This window comes from Cnephaeus nilssonii, assembly GCF_951640355.1.
Source record: "Cnephaeus nilssonii genome assembly, chromosome: 7".
Lineage (NCBI taxonomy): Eukaryota > Metazoa > Chordata > Mammalia > Chiroptera > Vespertilionidae > Cnephaeus > Cnephaeus nilssonii.
In genome coordinates this window covers 17,793,178-17,820,194 of record NC_137078.1, presented here as the reverse complement: position 1 = coordinate 17,820,194, position 27,017 = coordinate 17,793,178, and the positions used below count along the sequence as shown (strand labels likewise).

Here is a 27,017-nt window from a genome sequence, read left to right as displayed (position 1 = left end):
CTTGTTCTTTTGCCACTAGAGTCTTTCCTTCCATCTATTATACAAATGTTAGTCCCCTTCACTAGAGTGGGTGTCTTCAGACATACATCGCTGACTTTTGACATACATTCATGACATAGGTTCATTTCTTTGCTCACAACACCAGAATGATTTAGTTTGAAAACTTCAGAATCTGAAGGGAACACTTGATCAAAATGAAACAGGAATTTTAGGTGAATATAGGCATGCTAAGGAATTTTTAGAGTTGGGGTCCTTGAAAAAACACAGGGCTACAGACTGGGAGAAGGTACATTTCCATAACACAAGGAAACCAGGCGCAGTTGCAGTTACATTTCCATAAGACAAGGGAACTGGAAGTAGCCAAAAAAGATCCATATTTATAAAATAAAGAAGGAGGAAGAAAGCCCAGAGGGAATTGGAGGACAACCAGGGAGAAGGGCCTTAGAAGTCACTATAGTAACCAATTCTAAAGGGAATATTGACCAATCAGAGGGGATATCAGGGCACAGGAACTGCAGCCTTTATAAACCATGGAAACAGGAAGTCAGTGGGACTCTTTCCCCTCCCTACATGGGAGTCTGTGCTGTGAGAATCTTTCCCTTTCCCTAGGTGGGACTCTGTACCTGTTCTTCAATAAATGTCCATCTTTGCTATACCACCTTCTGTCCGTGGATTCATTCTTTGACTCCAACAGACAAAGAATCTGGGTTCCAGTTCAAAAATTCCGTATCAAAAACATATTTATTAAAATGTTTGCTCTTTTACGGCAAACAGCTTTGCAAACTATCTGGAGTGTTTTCTTTTGGGGTATTCTCACCAAGTTCAATAATTCTTTCCTGTTTTTCTAGCGCAGGCCCGGGACGAAGAAGCTGTCACAATGTTGATGACCAAGAAGAACTGGATTGCTATTTACAAACTCCTCTTTAAGGAGGGGGTTATGGTGGCCAAGAAGGATGTGCACATGCCTAAACACCCTGAGCTGGCAGACAAGAATGTGCCCAATCTTCATGTCATGAAGGCCATGCAGTCTCTCAAATCACGGGGCTACGTGAAGGAACAGTTTTCCTGGAGACACTTCGACTGGTACCTTACCAACGAGGGCATCCAGTATCTCTGCGATTATCTCCACCTGCCCCCCGAGATCGTGCCCACTATGTTGCACCGCAGCCAGTCTGAGACTGGCCTCCCAAGGCCCAAATGTCTTAAGGGCAAGTGACCTGCAAGACTTACATGAGGGTCCAAAAAATTCCAGAGGAAGGAACACTTCCAAGCTCCTTCTATGAAGCCAGCATCACCCTAACACCAAAACTAGATAGAGACAACACAATGAAAGAGAATTGCAGGCCAATATCCCTCATGAATATAGATGCCAAAATCCTCAACAAAATTCTAGCAAATCGGATCCAGCAGTACATCAGAAAGATCATACACCATGATCAAGTAGGATTTATCCCAGGAATGCAAGGATGGTACAATATCTGCAAATCAATAAACGTGATACATCACATAAACAAATTGAGAGATAAAAATCACATAGTCATATCAATTGATGCAGAAAAAGCATTTGACAAAATCCAACACCCTTTCTTGATAAAAACTCTCAACAAGGTGGGAATAGAAGGATCATACCTCAACATAACAAAAGCCATATATGATAAACCCACAGCTAACATCATACTCAATGGGCAAAAACTAAAACCACTTCCCCTAAGAACAGGAACAAGATAGGGATGCCCACTCTCACCACTCCTGTTCGACATAGTACTGGAAGTATTAGCCATTGCAATTAGACAAGAAGAAGAAATAAAAGGCATCCAAATTGGAAAAGAAGAAGTAAAGCTGTCCTTATTTGCAGATGACATGATATTATACATAAAAAACCCGAAAGAGCTGAAACCGGTTTGGCTCAGTGGATAGAGCGTCGGCCTACGGACTCAAGGGTCCCAGGTTTGATTCCGGTCAGGGGCATGTACCTTAGTTGAGGGCACGTCCCCGGTGGGGGGTGTGCAGGAGGCAGCTGGTCGATGTTTCTCTCTCATCGATGTTTCTAGCTCTCTGTCCCTCTCTCTTCCTCTCTGTAAAAAAATCAATAAAATATATTTTAAAAACAAACAAACAAACAAAAAAACGAAAGACTCCATCAAAAAACTAATAGACTTAATAAATGAATTCGTCAATGTAGCAGGATGCAAAATTAACGCCAAGAAATCTATGGCATTTCTATATACCAATAGTGAAATTACAGAAAGAGAGACTGAAAAAGCAATCCCATTTACCATCACACCAAAAAAATTAAGATAACTAGGAATAAACTTAACTGAGGTAAAAGACCTATACACGGAAAACTACAGGACACTGAAAAAAAGAGATAGAGGAAGACATAAACAGATGGAAGAACATACCATGTTCATGGATTGGGAGAATCAACATCATTAAAATGTCCATACTACCCAAAGCAATCTACAGATTCAATGCACTCCCCATTAAAATACCAATGGAATATTTCACAGACCTAGAAAGAACTCTCCAAAAATTCATCGAATAAAAAAAGACCTCGAATAGCCACAGCAATCCTGAGAAAGAAGAACAAAGTAGGTGGGATCTCAATACCAGATTTCAAGCTGTGTTACAAAGCCACTGTTCTCAAAACAGCCTGGTACTGGCACAAGAACAGACATATAGACCAATGAAATAGAATAGAGAATCCAGATATCGACCTAAACCACTATGCTCAATATTTGACAAAGGAGGCATGAACATACAATGGAGTCAAGACACTCACTTCAATAAATGGTGTTGGGAAAATAGGACAGATACATGCAAAAAAATGAAACAAGACACCAACTTACACCATACACAAAAATAAACTCAAAATGGATCAAGGACTTAAACATAAGACGGGAAAATACTAGAGGAATCCACAGGCAGAAAAATCTCAGACATATGCCGAAGGAACTTCTTCACTGATACTGCTCCTAGGGCAATGGAAGCTAAAGAGAAAATAAACAAATGGGACTACATCAAAATAAAAAGCTTTTGCACAGCAAAAGAAACCATCAACAAAACAACAAGAAAGCCCACTGCAGGGGAGAACATATTTGCCAATGTTATCACTGATAAAGGTTTAATCTTTAATATCTACAGGCAACTTATACAACTTAATAAACCTAAGATAAATGATCCAATAAAAAAATGGGCAACGGACCTAAATAGAATCCTTTTGAAAGAAGAAAGAAGGAAGGCCAAGAGACACATGAAAACATGCTCAAAGTCACTAATTATCGGAGAGATGTAAATCAAAACAACAATCCAGTACCATCTCACACCTGTCAGAATGGCAATCATCAACAAATCAACAAACGACAAGTGCTAGAGAGGATGCGGAGTAAAAGGAACCCTTGTGCACTGCTGGTGGGAATGCAGACTGGTGCAGCCACTGTGGAGAACAGTATGGAGTTTCCTCAAAAAACTAAAAATGGAGCTCCCATTTGACCCAGTAATCCCACTTCTAGGAATATATCCCAAGAAACTAGAAACACCAATCAGAAAGGATATATGAACCCCTATGTTCATAGCAGCACAATTTACAATAGCTAAGATTTGGAAACAGCCTAAGTGCCCATCAGCAGATGAGTGGATTAGAAAACTGTGGTACATCTACACAATGGAATACTATCCTGCTATAAAAAAGAAGGAATTCTTACCATTTGCAGCAGCATGGATGGACCTGGAGAGCATTATGCTAAGTGAAATAAGCCAGGCAATGAAAGAAAAATACCACATGATTTCACTCATTTATGGAAAATAAAGAACATTATAACCTGATGAATAACAAGATAGATACAGAAGCAGTAAAGCACCCAACAGACTGTTAAATTACAGCGGGAAAGCTGGGGAGTGTTGGGGAGGGAGGGAAATAGATCAACCAAAGGACTTGTATGCATGCATATAAGCACACCAATGGACACAAGACACTGGGGGGGTGGAATGAGGGCATGTGACAGGGGGTAGGGAGACTGGGAGAAGGTCAATGGGGAAAAAAAGGAGATATATGTACTAATATATGTAATACTTTAAACAATAAAAAAAATTTAAAAAAAAAAAGACTTACATGAGGGGAAGCCGACAGAGACACCTACAGAAGAAGTGCTGTGCCCCCTGGTGCTGACAAGAAAGCTGAGGCCAGGGCTGGGTCAGCAACCGAATTCTAGTTTAGAGACATATTTGGTCGTGGACGTGATCAGCCGCCTCAGTAAAGTTGGACGGGTTATTTTGTGTTTGAATAAACTTGTGGTCAGAAAACAAAACAAAAAAATAAATAAAATAATAATTCTTTCCTTACACACGTCACACACGCACATGTGCACACACACACACACACACACACACACACACTGCTCTGAGATTTTTAGCCTTTGGTCAAAAGCAAAGTGGAACTTGTAAATGCAATAAGACTGCCTCTGGTCCCAACCGGTGCTGTAAAGTAGTTCAAATAGTGTGGAGATGACAACCTTAGGCTCTGCTGCTTTAGAAGAGATCCTTTGTCACTGGCTGCCTCCCTTGGGCGAGAACTTTTGGATAACAGAATAAAAATATCCCAAGGCTTGTGTATCTACACCACAGAGTAGAAAGTTGACAGAATCTCTAAATCAGTTCTTCATGGCTCTGTATCTTAGACTGATGAAGAAATCTTTTCTTTCGATAATGCTGGACTCCGAAGGGAGAAGTAGGACCTTGGCGTTAAACTGTTGTACAAATGGTGACAAGAATAATGCCACTGGAGGTTTTCCACAGGTACTCCCTGCTGTGTTGAGATGCCAGGAGCCACTAAAAACAAACAAAATCTTCCATTCTTTTGTTCTTCTTCCAAAGGTAGTGAAGCAGGAATTTTAAGGGGACAAAGGCAGGCTTAGGGATTTTTTTAGAATTGGGGTCCATGGAAAGCTTGGGGCTGCAGACTGGGAGAAGGTACATTTTCATAACACAAGGAAGCCAGGTGCAGTTACATTTCCATAAGACAAAGAGGCAGCAACAGATACATTTCCATAAGACAAGGGAACTGGAAGTAGCCAAGAAAGGCCATAGTTACAAAATAAAGAGAAGGAAGCCCTTCATTCAGAAGAAGAAGAAAGTCCAAAGGGTATAGGAAAACAATAAGGAAGGGGGGGGCTGGGGGGGTAGGAGACTGCTTCTAGTAACTTTAAAACCTTTGAACCCAGGAGTTACTATGGTAACCTAACTAAGGGAATAGTGACCAATCAGAGGGGATATCAAGGCACCAGGATCTGCAGCCTTTATAAGGCATTGGGAAGAGGAACCCAGTGGGACTTTTCCCCCTCCCTACTTGGGAGTCCATTCTGTGGGACACTTCCCTCTCCCTATGTGGGAGTCTGTACTTGTTCTGTTGCAGAAGACCCAAGAAATACCAAGCACGCTTCCTAGAGAAAGGGAGGGACCCCGTTTATTAACACTAATGGACTCCGGGAATAATTTCCAAATCAGAGTGAAGAAACACGCAGAGGGCTTCACTTTTTATAACCTTCTGGGGTCTTTGTCTTGCAGATATGGTTCCACCCCCTTTCGTGGACTTATAAGAAGGCCCCCAGGTGTTGGGGGTTCCCATGCCATATCCGATGATCTGTCCTGGGGCCAGTGATAAGGAACCTTCCCCCCCTACCCAGGGCAGTGCATTGTTCACAGTTTTTTTGGCCTGACACACCTTGCAAGACCAGTTTCCTCCTCATTCTCCCCCCACCCCTTGCCCCCTTGTCCCACAAGCTTCTTTTAGCCTTGTGGTGCAACAACCACAGGATGTTATGATGAACAGGGTTGATGACCACTCTTACCTACTTCCTGCTGGAAAGGGATGATGACCCAGGGGTTAGCATCCTGCTTCTTCCTCTCTGAGGGGTTTGTAGGGACTTCTTCTGGTTTGTAGGACCATCTGAAGTTTAAAGGCATTCCCGTGCAGTTTGCAGGCAGGCAGAGGTAAGCAGTGGTCCCACACTCGTAGAATGTTCCTGCAGGGGGCACCAGGGGTAGGTGGTGTTTTCAGCCTTGGGGGTAGAGTTGCGTAGTTCATCTGGGAGGTGACCTGTTGGATGTTGGCCCTGCGTATTGCTGAAACAAATAGGAGCAACATTAATTAGCTGCACATTGGCCATGACAGGTCCTATTATTATTTTTTTTCCATCCAATACAATCCCCCCCCCCCCCCCCGCAAGTGCATTTGGTAGTAGAGTTGTAACATGCTGCAGGCTGATAAGTATAGCTAACAAAAATCTGGCTTGATTGGATTTTCTCGTGGACTACCCAGTCTAGCATATTTGGGTAGCGAGTTTCTGAGCAAGGAGCAAAGGATGGCATGACAAGGTGTAATCCAACAATTTATGATAAGGCCTTTGTTTCCTTGCTGTGTGGGGAGCAGTAATTTTATGGTTCTTCTGTGTCCCAGCAAGAGCAGACGAGTTCTCCTCCTGGTACTATTCTTGGATTCCTCTGGCACTCATAAAAAGACAAAATAAGAATTATTAGATAAAACCAGTGATTATCCAGAAATACTAGAGCATGTTTCATTAGGAGGAGATAAGAAAGAAAGATTAGTGTTAGGGAGAATTTAGCAGGGTGTTATCTGAATTCCTTGGAGCAGTTGCTCGGCCAGGTCTGCTGTCTTCTTGAGGGTGATCCGCAGAGAGTGTTTCTGGTAAGAGGCCACCTTCCACTCAGACTGGATGTCACTCGGCTGGTGGGCTGCCTTCACCCGGGAGTGGTGGATCCAGGTGTTTAGTCCTGCAACGTTAAGAGCTGTGGGGGTGGTTAATATGACTGGATAGGGTCCCTTCCAGGTAGGCTTGAGGGGCTCATTTTTCCAATCCTTTACCCAAACCTGGTCTCCAGGTTTATAAGGATGTACAGCTGTTCCTAGAGAGATGGGTAGTCAGTCAATAACCCACCTGTGGACCTCAAAGACAGTTTTTCCAAGTCCTTGTAGTTGTTTCTGGATTTCTAAGTTTCCTATTTCCCCCAAATCTCCCTTTGGCCGAATTAAGGGAGGGGGTCTACCATATAGAATTTCGAAGGGAAAGAAACCTACCCTGGCCCTTGGGGCACAGCGTACCCGCAGGAGTACAAGAGGCAAGGTATCTGTCCAGGGTAAGGTTGTCTCTTGGCATAGCTTAGCCATAGCCTGCTTTAGAGTCAGGTTCATGCGATCCACTTCCTCTGAACTCTGAGGCCTGTAAGCTGTATGTAGATTCCATTTAATTTCTAAAGCCTTGGCTACCTGTTGTACTATTTCTGCCATTATTGGACCCTATGGTCAGAGGCATTCCATACCGTGGAATTATATCCTTCAGCAATGCCTTACTGACTTCTCTTGTCTTTTCAGTTCAAGTGGGATATGCCTCGACCCAACCTGAAAAGGTGCAAACAAAGACTAGCAGGTATTTATTCCCTCTGCTATGCCCTATTTCTGTAAAATCTACTTCTAAGTCCTCAAAAGGAGCTTTCCCACAGTGCTGAACTCCTATTCCTCCCACAGGACCCTGCTTAGCATTGTTCTGAGCACAGAGGAGGCAACTCTGAGAGACTGAGGCACACAAGGAGGGTAGATGGGCAATTAGGTAGTACCTGCCTAACAAAGCTTCTAGGGCAGCCTTTCCTAAATGAGTAAGTTCATGCTGCTGGAGGACTACCTTATGGGTTAACTGTTCTGGGACATAGACCCTATGATCTGGGAGTATCCACCAGCCTTCCATTGTTCTCTTGCCCCCATCTTTCTGGGCCCATTTCTCTTTCTGAGGAGTGTATTTTGGAGGTTCGGGTAATTCGGGGGCCAACTTGATCCATGCCGGTGCTGCTTGTTCTTGAGCAGCCAGCTTGGCTGCGGCGTCAGCACGCTGGTTTCCTTCTGACACTGAGTCTTTCCCTTTCTTGTGACCTTTGCAATGGATGACGGCTATTTCCTTAGGCTCCCAGACTGCTTCCAGTAACTTTAAAATCGCATTCTGATTTTTGATTCCTTTTCCTCCTGTTTTCAAGAGCCCTCTTTCCTTATATATGGCCCCATGGACATGCAGGGTAGCAAAGGCATAGCACGAGTCAATGTAGATGTTGGCACGCTTATTCTTACTGAGTTCTAGGGCTCTTACTAGGGCCCAAAGTTCTGCCCTCTGCGCTGACCATCCTTCAGGCAGGGCCTGTGCTTTGCTTGTCTCAAAGTTCGATACCACTGCATATCCGGCTTGTCTTTTTCCTTCATCTAAGAAGCTGCTGCCGTCTGTGAACAATACCAAGTCCGCGTTTTGCAGGGGCCTATCCCTGAGGTCTGGCTGGCTGGAATAAACCTCCTCTAGGACTTCCAGGCAATCATGCTCAGGGGTCCCCTCAGCGATGGGTAGAAAGGTGGCAGGATTAAGTGTTCTCACTGCTTCTAATCATACCCGCGGATTCTCACATAACAGCCCTTGATACTGAGTCATTCGAGCATGAGTCAGCCGGTGCTGACCCCTTGCTTCCATCAGGGTGACAACAGCATGAGGTACTTTTACATTTAAGTTTTGTCCTAAGATAAGCTTATCCACTTCCTTGACTAACAATGCTGTGGCTGCAAGGGCCCTGAGGCACGGGGGCCACCCGGAGGCAACTGGGTCAATCCGCTTGGAGAGATAGGCTACTGGTCTTTGCCAGGGTCCACACTCCTGGGTTAGAACTCCTAGGGCTACCCCGCTGTTCTCGTGAACAACAAGATTAAAGTCTCACGTCACATCTGGTAGCCCTAGTGCCAGGGCCTCAGTGAGCTTTGCTTTTATGGTGATGAAGGCTTTCTCCTGTTTGGGACCCCAGTCGATGGGCGCCTTCTCTTCTCCTCTTAAAGCTTCATAGAGAGGCTTGGCCAGCTCTGAAAACCCTGGGATCCAAATTCGACAGAATCCTGCCACTCCCAGGAATTCCCGAATCTGCCATCGGGTGGTGGGGACTGGGATGGCACATACTGCCAGCTTCCTTTCAGTCCCTAGCCTTCCTTTCCCTTGGGTGATCTGGAAGTCTAGATACATGACTTCTTTCTGACAAATCTGTGCCTTTTTCTTAGACACCCGATAACCTGTTTCAGTTAGTAGTCTCAGAAGGGTTTGTCTTCCAGCACTGAGTTCATGTGGAGCTGGCCAGTAGGAGGTCATTTACATACTGGAGTAGAACACACCACACGTCCTGTCCTGGGAACTTAGACAGATCAGATGCTCGTGCTCCACTAAAAAGAGTAGGCGAGTTCTTGAACCCTGTGGCAGTCTGGTCCAGGTGAACTGCTCCTTGGCCCCTGTGGTTGGGTTTTCCCATTCGAAAGCAAAGAGAGGCTGGCTGGAAGGCGCTAATCGAAGACAGAAAAAGGCATCTTACATATCTGATGGGATGAGTCCCAGAGGAGTGTAGGGGTTCGGCAGTGCTGAATGCAGGGTTATAACAGCCTCATTAACAGCCCGTAGATCCTGCACAGGGTGGTAGTCGTTAGTCCCAGGCTTTTTGACAGGCAAGAGAGGCGTGTTCCATGGAGACCTGCATTGTTTAACAAGTCCCTACTGAAGCAGCCGGTCTAAGTGGACCTGGATTCCTAGGCGTGCTTCCCTTGGAATTGGATATTGGCGGATTTTAACAGGCTGAGTCCCAGGCTTTAACTTAATTAACACCAGGGTGTGGTCCTTAGCCAGGCCTGGAGGATTCCCTTCTGCCCAGACCAGCAGGAATTCCTTCTCTAATTCAGGTTCTAATGGTGAGGCCTTTGTCTGGGGGATATAAAGTCTCCATTCTTCCTCCCTCAGCACTGCTAAGGACAGGATCATTGGGGAGGTCTCCTCACCTAGGCGAAGCTGTGCTGAGCCATCTGGAGCAAAAGTGATTTCTGCTCCCATTTTGGCTAAAAGGTCTCTACCCACTAGAGGCACTGGGCAGCCTGGCAAGTACAGGAATTCATGAATTACTTGATGACCACCAAGTTGGATCAGTGAGGGCAGAAGAATGGTCTACAGGTCTGGTCCCCAGTAGCTCCAATAATGGTGACCTCCTTTCCTGAGAGAGGCGCTACTTTCTGAGTGACTACTGAGTGCTCAGCTCCCGTATCAACCACAAAGTCCACAGTCTGCCCCCCAATTTTCATTCTGACCATGGACTCGTGGGGGCCTAGCTGAAGTGAGCCTGGTCTGTCCTAGTCGGAATCAGCCATTGCTAGCCCAATGAGATCTGCTTCAGGTGGCTCTGGTTGATAGCCACTGGGCAGAAAAGAGGGCCCAGTCTTTCTACTTTGCCGTTTGGGACATTCATTCTTCCAGTGTCCTGTTTCCTTACAATAGGCACACTGGTCTCATCTCAGGCTTGCTCTTCCTTTCCCCCCTGGTCTGTATCCTTGCTGATCGGTCTGGGAGCCTGAGCCTCTAAAACCCGCTGCTATTATATTGGCCTTTCTTTGTATTCTCTTTTCTTCCTCCTTCCTTGCTGCACTGTCTCGATTGATGAAAACCTTGTTAGCTATCTCTAGCAGTTTAGTAGCATTCTTTCCTGCAAACCCTTCCAGTTTCTGTAATTTTCTCCTGATATCAAGCTGGGCTTGTCCTACAAAAACAGCATTTACCATGGTTTGATTTTCTGGGGCCTCATGTCTAAAGGAGGTGTAGATCCGGTATGCCTCATACAGTCTCTTATAGAAAGCTGCTGGACTTTCATCAGGCTTCTGGAAAACCTCAGAGATTTTAGCCATGTTGGTGGGCTTCTTGGCTCTGGCCCTGACCCCCTGGAGGAAGGCCAGCTGATATCTTTCTAGCCCGGTCCTTCCATCTTCTGAGTTCGGGTTCCAATCAGGTTCATCTGGGAAGGCCTTCCTGACCCATCTGTCTGTATCTAATATTCCTGCCGGGGCCTGGGTCTGGAGCCACTTCCGAGCCTCTGTTACTAGTCTCCTGTGCTCCTCAGTGTTAAAGAACGTGAAAAGGAGCTGCTTGCAGTCCACCCAGGTGGGCTTCTGGGTCTGGAAGGTCGTTTCTAGGAGGTCTATCATGGCCTGAGGTTTTTCAGAATAAGCTGGGGTGTGATGTTTCCAATTCAAGATGTCACTGGTGGTAAAGGGTTGATAATAATAGACTGGCCCTCCCTCCTGCAAGGTCCCATCTTCACCAACTACTTTGGCACCCCGAATCTCCCTTAGAGGCATCTGATGTGCTTGTTGTGGCCTGGGCCCTTAATCGGCTGAACGCAAGCGCTGCCCAACTGGCTCTGGAGAGCCTGGTTGAGGAGAAACAGAAAGGGGCGGTGTTTCTGGACCTTTCAGACCAGTTGGGGAAGCACTTGGTGCTGCCTGTGGCACATATGGAGATGGTGAAACTAGTGGGACTTCCTCAGGGAATCCTGGCAGAACAAAGGGTTGTGTTCCCTTCTGAGAGACCTGTTTCTTTTCTCCTACTACTAAAACCTTACAGAACCGGACCCAAGGCGGCAAGGTTTGAGCAATTCTTAACCAGCTGTCTATGTAAGGGAACTGATCTGGGTGTTCAGGGTCTGTCGTGACTACATTCCAGACCGCCCTGACCAGTCCTACATCTAAAGAGCCTATCGGGAGACAGCCAACCCCAAAGGCTGGCCATTCTAATTCACAGAATTTCCTCAGTGTTTTGGGGTTCATTTTAATACCATAGTCCTCAGTAAAACCCTTTTCAAAATTTTCCAACATGCAATTGAGAACAGTGGGTTTACTTTGTCCCAACCCCATGATGATCGGTGGTGAGAAACAGACAAGGGTGCAGGGAAATTTACTAAAAGCCTGGAGGGTCGTCTTAAAGAAAAGATCCTTAATCAGCACAGGTAGGGTCAAGGCAGGTAAAATCTCTCCACCCTGCGGAGCTGTGAGCTCAAGAAAAGCCACAAATACCTTTAAATCTACCCCAGAATTCCAAAATTTCAACCTAACACAGCAAAATCACAGAGCAAACCAAAGCCCCTAGTACACAAACATAGACAAAATTTTTATCAACTATCCCTCCGTGATAGAGAGCAAACGTCTCTGAGAAAACTAGCTCAACAGCGCTGCTTGAGACTTTTGCAGACCATCATGGGTTCAGCCTTCAGCAAATCAAACGTTTTAACCAGATGAGTGAACAGAAAATCAAAGTAGCTTTCGCTTTCACACAGACCAGTTAATCAGCAGATAATTATGCCAAGACAGGCAAACATCCGTACTCACACTCTCTCAGTACACTAGCCCAGACTGAAGCTGAGCACATAATTCCCAACTCCCCAGGTGGGCATGGGGGCACTCCTGGCACCCACGCCCCAGACCAGAATTCTCAACCGATGTCTCGGTGAGAACCTACCGGAGGAGTTAAGACTGCTTCCAGCCCCCCTTCTCGGTAGCAAATTGGCTAGTCCCACACACAAACAGACAGCAGAGTGAACCCATAATTCCTTAATTGAATCTGAATTCACTCACCCCTGGAGTCATGATTCCTGATTTACCTGACTAAGTCCTATGACTTCTGGGGAGGTGATCCCCTTCCACTCACTTGGAGTGGGCCTGACTGACTGGGGCCCCTACCTTACCGATTCTGTTGACAGGTCCAGAGGTGGCCATCCACTTTCTCCAGATGCCAGCCAGGTCCTGGGCTGTGGTCTGGGAGTGCCTCGAGCCCCTCCCCGCGCCCCCTCCCGTTCAATTCTGCTAAAATCAGCAGCGAGCGCCTTCTTCCAGAAGCCTGTCCCGCGCCCCCCGGGCCCCAAACCCGGTCCACTCACTGGAGGCAAGAGCCAAACGCCGTTAGCTTCATGGTCAGGGAACCAAATGTTGCAGAAGACCAAGGGAGGGACCCATTTATTAACACTAGTGGATTCCAGGAATAATTTCCAAATCAGAGTGAAGAAACAGGCAGAGGGCTTCACTTTTTATAACTTCTGGGGTCTTTGTCTCGCAGATATGGTTCTGCCCCCTTTTGTGGGCTTACAGGAAGGCCCCCAGGTGTTGGGGGTCCCCAGGCCATATCCAATGATCTGTCCTGGGGCCAGCGATAACGACCCCCTCCCCCTCCAGGGCAGTGCATTGTTCACAGTTTTTATGGCCTGACATGCCTTGCAAGACCAGTTTCCTCCTCAGTTCTTCAATAAATCTCCACCTTTGCTATACCACTTTCTTTCTTTTTTAAAATATATTTTATTGATTTTTTACAGAGAGGAAGAGAGAGGGATAGAGAGCTAGAAACATCGATGAGAGAGAAACATCAATCAGCTGCCTCTTGCACACCCCCCACTGGGGATGTGCCCGCAACCAAGGTACATGCCCTTGACCGGAATCGAACCTGGGACCCTTGAGTCCGCAGGCCGACGCTCTATCCACTGAGCCAAACCGGTTTCGGCTGCTATACCACTTTCCGTCCATGGATTCATTCTTCGATTCCGGCAGACAAAGAATCCGGGTTCCAGTCCAAAAATCCGGTATCAGTAGTGCTAAGTATTTACAGCAAGGATTGCCATGGTTCTCTTGATAGAAGGAACTGCACTGAAACGTCATGGGCATGCTGATCAGTTCTAAAGTCTAACATTTCAGTTCAGTAGCCAAGACCATGCGGAGTAGCCCAGCTATTATAAAGGCAGAGTTCCAGGGTCCTCCTCTTTGAAGAGTTGATCAGAATAAAAGTCTTCAGGTAGAAATATAAAGTATTAGAATATCTTTATATTTATAAGGCATGAATGCTAAAACTCTATTATTGTAATTGCCAAATTACTGCAGTAAGGAATATACACTCATTGTCTTCCTGATCTGTTCTATGTATAAATTAAGGGGCTATTCCTACTCATGGGGAAGGAGTTGAGATATTGGAAAGAATGAAGAACTCTTGGACAGGATTGAGAAAACAGCCCAAAATAGAACTTCAATTAAATGAATTAAAACCCCCAAAATTCAACAGATAGGATAAGACTAAGAATAAAATATGGCAGACACTGAAAAAAAAAAAGCCTTGATTTAAAACAAAGGAATAAAGAAAGAGACTGAAAGAACAAATACCTTTATCAAGAAATTATATGCATATACGAAAAATCATTTCATGTAGAAAGTACATTAAAAGCAATGGGCAAAGAACAAAAGACAATAAAAAAAGATTTTGTTCTGGAAGTAGACTTCAGACTATCTTATCAGATGGAGTTATGGATAAAGTTCCCCAAATATAGATTAAAGCCTGACATAAAATCTATTCAGAGTGAGATAATTCAATCACCTGAGTATTTGACCCTACTTGTTCTTTTAAGAGCAGAACATACAAGAAATTCTTATTTTGCCAACATTTTCTTAAGTCAGTTAATAAGAGAAATACTTATTCCAAATTTAGTTTAAAGCATTAAATAATTTGAAGTAAAAAAAGTAGGGAAGAGTGTCCATATAATTTTAGTCTTTAGTTATCAAAGAAATAAATTAATAATGAGAACAGTCAAACAAATTCAATATAATTGGGGTGGTGTGAAAAGACATGCCATAAGTTCAGACAAAAGGTAGATCTTATTTATGTAAATGACTTATTTCTAATGAGTAGTTTACATATATTCTGAATACAGTTTATTACTATATGTTTCACTAGACCAAAAATTTTGACTTCAGAAATTCTGTAATTTTTATACCAATAAAGTTAGTGAAATAGAAATATAATGTAATGACTCAGAATCTGGCAATTAACTATGTCTGCATATGGAGAAAGGAAACATGGTCATACTGTGCCAGTTACTAAGCAACCACTTTGTAGCACACTATGTCACCAGGCTGGGAAGAGAATAAAGAAATAATGCTCTCCTCTTAGGCCCTATTAATTCCTTTATAAGGGATGTGTTACCAACATAAGGATGGCAAGTCATTTCCTTAACAATGGGGTTTTGTATTTCTATGATTTCAGTTTTTTATTTTATATTAAATTTTAATATTTCTTGAGACATAGACCATTTTGGGAATCATGAAAGTAACAATGAATGTGTGGATGGATGAATGAATGAATGAAGTACTATATAAAGAACACAACAAATACTAGTGTCCACATTTTGCTTATGACATCCACTTATGGAACATCACGTAAAACTAAATACAGAAGTATATTATTACTATTTTTTAAATGTTCACTCATAGTCTAAAAATATTTGTCTACTAAATACACTATTAGTAGACAAAATATATAAAATATAAAGAACATATTAAAAGCCACGGAAAATATGAATGTTTAGTGGGAAAAAAAAGACACAAAAATATTCCAAAACTATTTGTAGAAAAATTATTGCAATTGCCAAGACCTAATGGGGATATGGCAATCATCCAAGACAGTATATTCTTTTGCCTGATTTCTTTTGAAAAGTAAATTGGACCCATGATTTCAGAAAAATTAACCACAATTTGGAGGTGAGGGTCAATATGTATTTTATTAGCTTAAATAATAATAAAAAAATCTCTGCTGCTTTAGAAGAGCTACAGCTGTTTTTCTTGAAGATTATTCTATACGCCTCCTCATTGGATTTACCCAGGGCACTTTTAAGGTGCAGATTCTTGGAATTTTTGCCATATCTATTGAATCAGACACTTTCTGCTGGTGCCCCTGAAGAGATGCTTTTAAACAAGCATCCTCACTGATCCTTAGGCAGACTAAAGTTTGAGAACCACTTTCCATATATTTAAAAGCCTTCCTTAATTAAGAGTTTTCCCATATATCACCAAAGCTTCAATCCTATAATGGTATAAAATGAAGTGTATTTGCAACCTCAATTGCCCTATTTTGGGGGAGGTTTAGATACTTTTTATAGATTTGGTTGTGTTGTCCATTGGAAGTAAAAAATGCTACAACCCCAAGGGGCATACAACTATGCCTATCTGTGATTGTCATCTTGTACAGGTTAATAAGAAATAATAACTATCATATCATCTTGGTGACATGAATTGTTGTGACCATTTTCACCTTGACAGCTGAACAGAAGAATCTCCAGAGATTACTTCTTGAGAAAAGCAAAATACCCACAGCTGAGTATTATTAAAAGTTAAATATATATATATAGCCATAGGCACAATGTAAGTACAACAAAACCTGAGATTTATCTTTCATTTGATTCTAATTATGGAATATGTAAATAAATGAAATGGAGTAAGATAAATGTTTTTCTTTCCAAATTGCACTTTAATCTTTCAGGTTTGTATAATTTTGCTTTTTTTTTTTTTTCTCAGAGAGAATAGCATGGAGAGGGAAGGTATGGAAAAAGGGAGGAAACACAATGAAACTGCCAACTGTTCCAGAAATGAATGTTTTTATGGTACAGGGGTCCATTAGGGATTCAACAGAGGCATGTAATCTAATTACAAGAAGCTAAACAGCTCCCCTCCCTTAAGGATGGCACTCCGTATTGACCTGCTAAAAATAAAAACACCAAACACATTTATTATCACAGGGGTTAGTGCTCACCCTGTACTAACACAATCCGGAATCTGCTGGCACTAGCCTTGTATCATGTGCTACCTGTGTGGGGGCGCCGGGGCATCTGAGGACGAGCCCATCACACTGCAATGCAAGCAGGCCGAAGCTGTAAAACATCTGCGCCAGAACTTTCGCATCCTTATAAATCATTGCCTAGCTCTTTCTGGGGCAACAAGAAAGAGATCGCTGGCATATAAATGTAAATTATTGCATGTCCTCTGTAATAGAATAATAATCAGGTTGATTTACCGGCTATGCACAGTTCCTGAGAAAGTGGGAGAGTGAGGAGTCATTTTAATAGGGTGGAGGGGTTGGCTTTTACTGGACCATTCACATAAAATTAAAAGCAATCAGCATTATGGATCACAACTTTCTGGGTAAAAATCACCATCAATCCCTGGAAATAAACTGGAATGAGAAGAAGGTGAAGAATGAATTCCACACTTCATGTGAGTATAACATCTGATCTCTTGTGTCCTATTGTGCTCCAAATAAACTTATTTGTTGTATACCAACAGAGCCAACACCAGGGGTGTGCTCATTGCTACTGTCTTTGTCATTATGTGTTTAAGCACTTCACAGGGGTCAAGAGGAAACCAATGGGAAAACTTCTCTGACTTCCGATTCATACTCTTGAGAAATGATGTTACTAGACTTGGATGGAAATAAATTTATCTCTATGGCAATAAAAAAAGCAATAAACTTCTCCATAATTTTGGTGCCTGTGCAAATCTAAATGTTTGTCTCCCCCGAACCTTCTTCACCTTCCTCCCCCTCCCCTTTTCCCTCTTCCCCTTCTTCTTCCTTCTCCTCCTGCTCCTCCTCCTTCTCTTCTTATTTTTTTTTTCTTTCTAGGTTTTCTCCAGTAATATTCTGTGTTCAATTCTGTCCTAATGATAAGCAGGTAAATAATTCTAGTACATGGAACACTGTGCTGTTTTCAGGGTTACCACAGTTCTATGTATAGCATAGTGATGTCTGCTGTCATTCCCCAAAGCACTAACTGGAACATGAATTCCCTCACCAAAGTAACTAGGGAACTACAGAATCCTTCTTATCCTTGAAATGATCAGTTCAGGTTTTGCATTTGACAGGCAACATCAGAATCGTAGATGCAGACTTAGGAAGTCCCTCTACAGTTTCCTAGAAGCTGGTGGAAGTTGTCATTGAGCCCCTTTCCAGAAAAGGAAGAATGTCATTATTATAGACCTCTGCCAGAAGGAGATATACACACATACAAATGTAATAGGTACATTTGATCACATATAATGAGGTTTCATTGCTTTTATTATTTTTCATTTTTTGTTAGTCCTCACCCCAGGATATTTTCCCCATTGATTCCAGAGAAGGTGATAGAGAGACTGGGAAGTGAAAGAGAGAGAAAGAGGAGAGAGAGATACATCGATGTGAGAGAGCCACGTCAATTGGTTTCCTCCCACACTGCACTCCAGGTACGTGCCCTTGACAGGGAATAGAACCTGCAACCCTTCGGTGCTGCACAGGCTGACGGTCTAACCACTGCGATTGCCAGCCAGGGTGCTTTTATTATTATTATTAAACATTTTTAAATCAATATTCTTAACAATTTAACATTTCTGTTATTTCCACACATAACATTGTCCATTTCAGTCTAATTAGATGAAATACCATGCTTCTTTTTTTTAACATATATTTTTATTAAAGCTGTGGTACATTTACCCCATGGAATACTGTGCAGCAGAAAAAAAGAAGGATATCTTACCCTTTGAGACAGCATGGAGGGACCTGGAGAGTATTATGCTAAGTGAAGTAAGTCAGTCAGAGAAAGACAAGTATCACATAATCTCACTCATATGTGGAATCTAAGTAACGAAATAAACTGATGAATGTCCAGAGACATGGAAGCATGGAACAGAGTGCAGAATCTCGGGGGGGAAGGCAGGGGAGAATGGGTGGGTGGGATATAATCAACCAAGAACCTTGTATGCATATATGCATGGCCCATGGACACAGACAATGGGTCAGTGAGGGCCTGGGGAAGACATGGAGATGGTAAGGAGAGGGTCAGTGGGGGATAAAATGGGGACATATGTAATACTTTCAACAATAAAGAATTATTTAAAAAATAATAAAGATATTTTTTATTGATTTCAGAGAGGAAGGGAGACAGAGAGATAGACACATCAATCATGAGAGAGAATCATTGATTGGCTGCCTTCTGCATGCCCCCTACTGGGGATCAAGCCTGCAACCCAGGCATGTGCCCTTGACCAGAATTCAACCCAGGACCCTTCATTCTGCAGGCCAACGCTCTATCCACTGAGCAAAACCAGCTGGGGCTGCAATGCCATGTTTCTTGAATGAGAAATTAAATTTTTGGAAAGTAAGATATTTGCCATTTTCTGATCATGGCTCTAAAAACATCCACTGAGGTGGTTGTATAGGCAAGTCATCTGCTTTTTAAGGTATTTATATCTTAGCATAACTTCTGTAGTATGTGGAGGATGAGATGTTGTAGAAAGCTTTATTTGTGTGGAATTTCATCCCTTAATTTGCAAAGTCCCATTTCCCTAAAACCAGTCCTGGAAGAGGTGCATCTGGGAATTCAGCAGAGATCAAAGCAAAGCCAGTGTCCAGAGTTTCCCTTCCTTGGTGGAGCTGGGTCAGGCACAGCATCAGGCTAGTCTCAGTCCATTAGTCCATTGTGTGAGGGGCCCACCTGGGCAAGTGCAGAGCATGAGAGCCAGGAGACAGGCATGAGCAGCAAGAGAGGGAGCTCCTTTTGTTTAGGAGCTTATTAGCTCAGATTTCTTGCCCTTGTGGTGACCAAGCCCATCTGGCCAATAACCTGCTCCCAGGTATGACCAACAGACAAACAGTACCTCCCCTGTCACCCAGACTTTACTGGGCATGCCTATGATATTAGGCCTTCCCTTTCTTTCTTTCCAATTAATTAACAACTGGGTTAAATACAACAATATTGCAACTATTAAGAATAAAGCTCAACAAATAAAGGTATATTTTTGCTACGTATGCATGCCTATCTGGAAAAATACACAAGTGGCAGGACAAGTAGAAGTTTCTTTACAACCGGTGATTTTTACAGCTTGTATCTTCATAGTTTTTCATCTATTATGTACATAATTAGAACTAGGAATATCAGGGTGTTATTGCTGTTTGTATGGCACTATTGTGACATATCCTATATAATAAAGAGATAATATGCAAATTAACTGCCACACCAGCACAAGATGGCTGCTCCCACCGTGGAGGCGGGGTTCTGATAACGAGTGATCAGTGGGGACCTGAGGCTGCACCCCTGCACCCAGCAGGGCTTGACAGGGGACCTGAGGCTGTGCCTCCTGCCCAGCACTGGGCCAGGGGACCTGAGGCTGCGCCCCCCACGCAGCGGGGCTTGATGGGGGTGGGGCAGGCCGGGTCTAGGTCTCGCGTGATTTTGAGGTGCATGCAGGTGGGTGGGGACTTGACTCTGGGTCCCACGGCGCGCCTCAGATGCTGACAGGAGGAAGATTTTCATACACATTTTACTAATTTTTTTTCATCTCTGACACTTCTATTATAGAGAAAGGGCAAATAGCAATATTAAAATATTTCCTCTAATTAATTCCCTTTTAATGTGCACAAATTTCGTGCACCTGGCCACTAGTATTTAACATAGTTAAAACTGAATATCTTTTTGAGCTGGTGAATTTTTTCAAATGTTATTTAACTATGTATAATTTTTTGTTGTTGTTGCTCTTTTATGCTTAACAGAAAACTCCTGCTGTGAGAGTTTGAACACATCTTTCCCCCACAGCCCCTGCCACTTCTCATCCTTAGTGGCTTAGAACACACAAACTTATCACCTCACAATGTTCCAAGGTCAGGAGCTCCCTAGGCTGAAATCTGGGTGTCCAGTGGGGCTACTATCTCCCCTGAGCAGAGCTCGCCCACCCCACCCCCCAACCACTTGCTATTGTCTGTCTAACATCTCTACTTTCTTGCCAACTGTTTGCCTAGGGGTCTCTTTTAGCTCCTAGAAGTTACCAATCATTCCTTGTGCCATGACCTCTCTCTGCTTCTTCAAGACCAGGAGGGGAAATTCTCCCTCGTCTGCTCCGAGTCTTATATAACAACGTTGTCATGAGAGTGGCTCTCTCACCACCTTGATCATATTAAGTGATTGCATTTGTTGAGGGGGAGAGGATTCCACAGGCATGCATGCCAGCAGGCAGACTCTTAGGGGCCACCTCAGAGTCCTGCTTACCACAGTCCCCCTACCTAGGCTATAAAAATTAAATGTATTCTTTTGAAGAGAAAGAATAATTTCATCAGACATAAACTAGATAAATAAAAAAAAACTAACTATAGCCTTTTGATTTCTATAGAGCAAAGAGAAACAGAAATGTAAACTATTTTTAATGCTAGAGGTGCAACTTTTTCTTGTGATTTTGGGAGGGACACCGTTTCCTTGGTAAGAAAACTAAGTAATAACATATTTGAATTTTATAGAGAATTTCGTTATTTAAAACATTAAATTGCTAAGGAATTAGTGTCTTATTAAGAAATGAGTTGTTATTCCCTGTCTTCAACATTGCAGTCTGTAATCTGCTTGCATTTCCTCATAGATGAGGTGTTTTTTTGTTTGTTTGTTTGTTTTCCAGGTATATCTTCAGGGTACTTTTTGCAAAGGGTGGCAGATGTTACAGTAATGAAGGAAGGTACACACAAACCAAAATGCATTGTGCTTCCTTTCAGCTCTACTCAATACATAATTGTGTTAATATTTATATCATAGTCCATTTTAGTTTAAAGCCTGACAGCCCCATGGGTACACTCATCAAAAAGTAGTTATCCACTTTCTTTCACTGTGCAAATGAAATCAGGAAGACTGATAGACTAACTGCTTATTCCTAGGCTTCATGATGAATCAGTGACGGAACTGGGATTACAATCTGGCCTCTAACCCTTTGCTTGGGTGTCCGAGGCCACCATAAAGGATGAGGCTAGCGCTATGCTACAAGTTTGAGTTGTGATAGCAACCTGAAAAAATCTGAGGCGACAATAAGAACTTCCCACAGAATTTCCCCCACTAGCATTTCTGTGGGCACAACAGGTCATATCATCGACTCTTGTTCTCAATGAATTTACTGGGTGTTTCCACAAAAACACAGATAAATGGATGCTCGCTGTTCCCAGATGTCAAGGTCACTCCGTTAATCTCCACTGAGGAAAATGATTTTGCGAACCCATTTCAGAATCCCCTTATACAAGTTTTCTAAGTTCATTTCTTCCAAAGACAGCAGACCAAAACTTTCTACCCTGTGAGCAGTGCAACATCATTTAAGATAATTACATAACTCTCTGTGGGTTTCTGACAGCACCCTTCACACTGAAACACAGCTTTAAACTATTTCAGCTCATCTCTCTGCTAATGGAATTTTTAGCCTAAACCTCTGTTGGGACTGACTACCCAATAAATATGCTTGTAAGTTACCATTTACTCATTTATTTTTGCTACAGTGCACAAAATATTTTTTGGCAAGTATTTCTATTTCCTAAAGTTAAATCAAAGCAGATTTCCATTGGATAAGGGACATAAACATTTCCTTCCAGGAGTTAACCAATACCTTCGCAAATGTTCCTTCAGCAGTACGGCCGGTGCTCATCTTCTCATTTCCATTATCCTCTGCATGTTGGTGATCTTAGATAGTAGATACCTAGCCACATTTTCTTACATTGTTTTCATTCCTTCTAGTAAATTACTTTAAATAAGCTCTAAAGAAATGTCTAATATCTTGGCTGTAATGGTAGATATTAGCATATCACTATTTTCCAGACTTAAATAATAACACCAACTCAGATTCTTATATAAATGAGGTCATTACATAATATTATATTAACAAAGATTCTGAGAATATAGATTAAAAATAAAGTATTCAACTCATCTACACCTAATGAATGGCTAAGCTGCAGCCTCATCAAGCATCACAGAAGTGAACTAGGTTTTGGTCCACAAACTTAATCATTTTTGTCACCCTGGAAGTGTGCTGTATTACAAATTTCCCTATCTCTGGCCATTTGATATTGGGATATAGTCGGTCTGAAAGTTTCCATGCTCTCTGTTGATGCTGGACACCACTGGGTAGATTAATTTTATCACTCTTTTCATCTATGAAGACATGTATGAAAACTTTTATTTCAGATGTTTTTATTCCTTAGGCATCTACTTTATTTGATGGAAAAATGTAGGAATCAGGAGATATATATAATTATTTGTTATAAGTAAAAGGCTCACCATCAATGTACAGATTCTAATTAGATTTTTTATCTAATTAATTTCAGTAACATTCCTTAAGAGGAAATAGACAATTTATAAATTCTGACTACAAACTGTACTTATGCAAGTATGTTTTTTATATATCTATCTATTATCTATCCATCTATCTTTCTCCCTGTCTATCTCATCTATTTGCCTAAAATTCGGTTTAGGTTGCCTTTCCTATAATGCTTCTTAAATAACGTCCATGTATACCCATTTTTATAAGAATTTCTAGTTCTTTGATGGTCAATCTCCTAAAATAAGAAAAATGGCATCAGCAATTTTTCAATGTGAATTTATTATCATCACCACTGTCCAATTTTCATTTGTTTCTTTTCATTGCTTGAATTTGGTGATCTTACACTGACTAAGGATTTTATCCTAGAATATACAGTTAAAAAAGAAACACACACACACACACACACACACACACACACACACACACACACAACAAAATAGCAGAAATTCTCTCAGCCACCCAAACAGACTCTGTTGTTGTTTTTTAATTTTTATGGAAGTATAGTTGCCGTATGATATTATATTAGTTTCAAGTGTACAACATAGTGATTCAACATTGATATATCTTATGACGTGATCACTGCATGAAGTAAACCAGATGAGTCCTAATGTTGACATAGTACTTATCACTGTGAGTGATACAGTTTGGGAAATGAATTTTCCCAGGAACAAAGACAATGGAATGGCTAAAACATCCTCAGAGGATATCTTCTCTATTCTACCCTAGTCCTCCTACCAGGAACTCTGCATGGCCTGCCATAGCTTCTCTCACAGCTGCCTTCACTGGCATTGCTCAGATATGGACAACTGGCTGAAAGTGTGACCTTCTTCACACCAGTGAACTTGTGCTCCAGAGCAGAAAACTGATAACAGGCTTTTTTGTCGTCAAAGGGTGAAGAAATGTGACAATCTGGGAACTGGTTTTAGGACCCCATCTGCTAAACCAGAGAGAAATCAAGATTTTACAGTTCTATAAATATTTTAGTGTATCCCATCATTTATGAACTGTGGCAGCTATCATAAAATGTCTCTGACTTTTGTTACAACTGCATATAAGGCCAGAAAATTGCATCTCGTGGTAAACCATAAAAACCTAAGTAAAAGCACCATTCCTTTCACTATATTCTAAAAATATACAACCTCCCTGTCAGTACATGGCAGAGTAGTTACCATCCCAGGATGCCTGTTTCTTTCTCTTTTTTTTATCTGATCTTACCCTGGTCCTTTCAAGCCCTTTTGTATTTCAGTATCTTTTTATGTTTCATAAATAACAGCCATTGCTGTATAACAGCTGAAATAGATTTCACTTTGCCACAATATACTGTAAGCAAGAGACACTGGATGATGATAATGCTGTTATAAATAAGCTTTCATTCTTGACCTACTGTGTAATTGCTCAATATGTGATTCTCATTTTGTCTCTACTGTGATTCTTTAGCATTATGATTAGAATGGCTTAATTAAGAAATGGTCAGCAGATTTTTGAGAGACAGCTTTTACTAAGAAACTATATAGAAAAAAATGTAAGTAAAACTGACTTGACGATAAGATTAAAGTAGCAACTCGTGGATTGTTTAATCTCCTTATTTCATACACTCTCATTCTCTGATCTTTAAAAATATTTCATGATACTTGTGATATTTAAACTCTTAAATATGTTTTGATCCTTATGATGGCCTCTAAAACATCATTGTTTTGAGGGTCATGTCACATTTCAAGGCGAACAAATGAAATTGGCATCATTTGATCAGACAACAGAATATTTCTCTTAAGACTAGACAATGGATTGTCAGACATACCAAGTTAACAAGGTAATTGATCTCAGGGTTTGCACTTGTAGAAACCTGAGAGCTCTCGTTGTCTTCTGAGATACAAATGATGCCAAATGGATCATATTTGGGAGGAACTGGGCTATAATATTATCTTTTGATATTAATTTTATACACAAATGAACAATGCCCAAATTCTGCCTGAACATTTATCATACAAATCAAATATTTCTCAGCTTAGTTTGTAATGTGATAACCAGCTGCCTAAACTTGGTCTTTCCACTCTCATGTTCTTCCCTATGAGTAAACCGTTTTCATTTGCAGTGACCAATGCCAGGTTGATCCTGGGGATATTGAAAAGGTGACTAATGGTCCATGAATATAGTTTGGGCACACTGAGATTCATGATAGATCATCTGTGTGCCTCTGTTCTCAGATCTAAGTGGTGGAAATAAAGTCAGATTCTGGACCTTTCTCCTATACTCTATAAGCCCAGCTCTGATCTGGAAAAGACATTCAGGCACCCACAATTCAAATGAGGACGAATGGACCAAATTCCCGGAGCACTCTTAAGGTACCAGCAGGATCTCTGTGGAAGGATGAGTGTCTTGCAGGTGTGGGCCTGAGAAGTCCACTGCCCAGTATGAGAGCTTCTCTTTGGTACTGCTGGATTCCTCTCAATAATAACAGGTACTGAAATTATCATGTGCCTGAACCTTTAATGGCAATGAAGATTTCTGCTTAAAAACATACACACAAAGAAACCAAAAAACTGGTTGTTTTGACCACTTAGCTCAAAGCTTTCTGGATACACAGATCTGTGAATATGCTGTAAAAAAAGAGAAAAATAAGGGCTGATAAAAGAGAAGGATAAGGACTAAAAACCACAGTGATGGGAAGAATTCATCATGATTAACAAAAGTAACACATTCATTACACACTTCAGAAACAGCCCTGAAAGGTTTGCCACTTGCTAGCTAAGTTAATTTAATATCTCACATTCTTAATTTCCTCTTCTGTAAAATGGGCTCCTGTGAGCTCCTAGGAGAGTGTTTTGGCAGGACCATGCTACTTATTAAATATCCTATATAATAAAAGGCTAATATGCAAATTGACTGAACGGTGGAATGACTGGTCTCTATGATACACACTGACCACCAGGGGGAAGATGCTCAATGCAGGAGCTGCCCCTTGGAGGTCAGTGTGCTCCCACAGGGGGAGCGCTGCTCAGCCAGAAGCTGGGCTCATGGCTGGCGAGTGCAGCGACAGTGGTGGGAGCCTCTCCCGCTTTTGTGGTAGCGCTAAGGATGTCCAACTGCCGGCTTAGGTTTGCTCCACATGGGGTTTGTCAGACAGATGAATCACAGAGGGAAGGAGGAAGGGGGAGGGCGGGAAGAGATTAACCAAAGATTTTATATGCTTACTAGAGGCCCGGTGCATGGATTCGTGCACCGGTGGGGTCCCTCAGCCTGGCCTGCAGGGATGGGGCCAAAACTGGCAGTCTGACAAACCCCGAGGGGTCCTGGATTGCAAGAGGGCACAGGTTAATTGTTTCTGCGTAATTTATGCTCTTCCTTCTCTATACCAACTCCTTGTGGGGACAGGACCTGTGGTTGTGATGTTACTGTGATATCTTTGTGTGTTCTATAGAAAGAACTCTCAGCTGCTCCACACAAATGAACAACAGAACATTTCAAGAGCATTCCACAGGTACCTGTGTAACCTGTCAAAGAGCAAGGGAACCCTATACAAGACCTTATTTATTGTTGTTGTTGTTTTACCAGAATTAAGACCAGAGGGTAGAAATTATAAAAAAGTAGACTTAAGTTCCACAAAATAAAAAATTTCAACCACTATAAAAGTTGCTAAGAATTACCTTCTCTGGAAGAGATTTTAGCAATGGGCAGGAAATTAAACAAATGACAACTGGGTTGCCTTTTGACTGGAAATCTTATGATTTTATGGAAGAAGGCATCCCTAAAACAGATGTCCTTTAATTGATAATCCATAATTGTATTTTTAAAAAGAAAATTAAGTCTCTTTAAAGAAATACTTTTAAAGTAAAGTGGAGAGCCTGAACATTGGTACATTTCTGCAGTCATGTAACCTGGACTCATTGTTTGTTTTGACCAAGGCGAATGTGGCTCAGACCTCGTGAGCCACACAGAACAGCAGGATCTGGTTGCAGACAATGGATCTGGCAGACTCAGACTGTATATACAAATAAATGTCTGAAAAATTTAAAAGTTAAGACATTTCAACTGCAAGGGGGTGGTGGTGAAATTTTAATCAAAGTAGGCTTTGACATATTTGAGATCCCTTCATCAGCTGTGCCGTCTTTATTGTCCGTGGTTGGTTGCACTTGTCAAATCTGAGTGCTGACAAGACCACAGTCTTAGGATCAAGAGCTCCAGATTCCGATTCCAAGCTGCCCAACTGTATCAGAAGCACAACCCCTCCTTG

The 27,017-nt window shown here is 42.1% G+C and overlaps 1 pseudogene across 1 annotated transcript; it reads left to right on the top strand.

The window, feature by feature from the left end:
* Positions 1 to 877: 877 nt before the first annotated feature.
* LOC307103617 (small ribosomal subunit protein eS10-like) lies at positions 878 to 4,256 on the top strand (annotated as a pseudogene). The gene is made up of 2 exons: positions 878 to 1,212; positions 4,106 to 4,256. The product of its transcript is annotated as a small ribosomal subunit protein eS10-like (transcript).
* Positions 4,257 to 27,017: the final 22,761 nt, after the last annotated feature.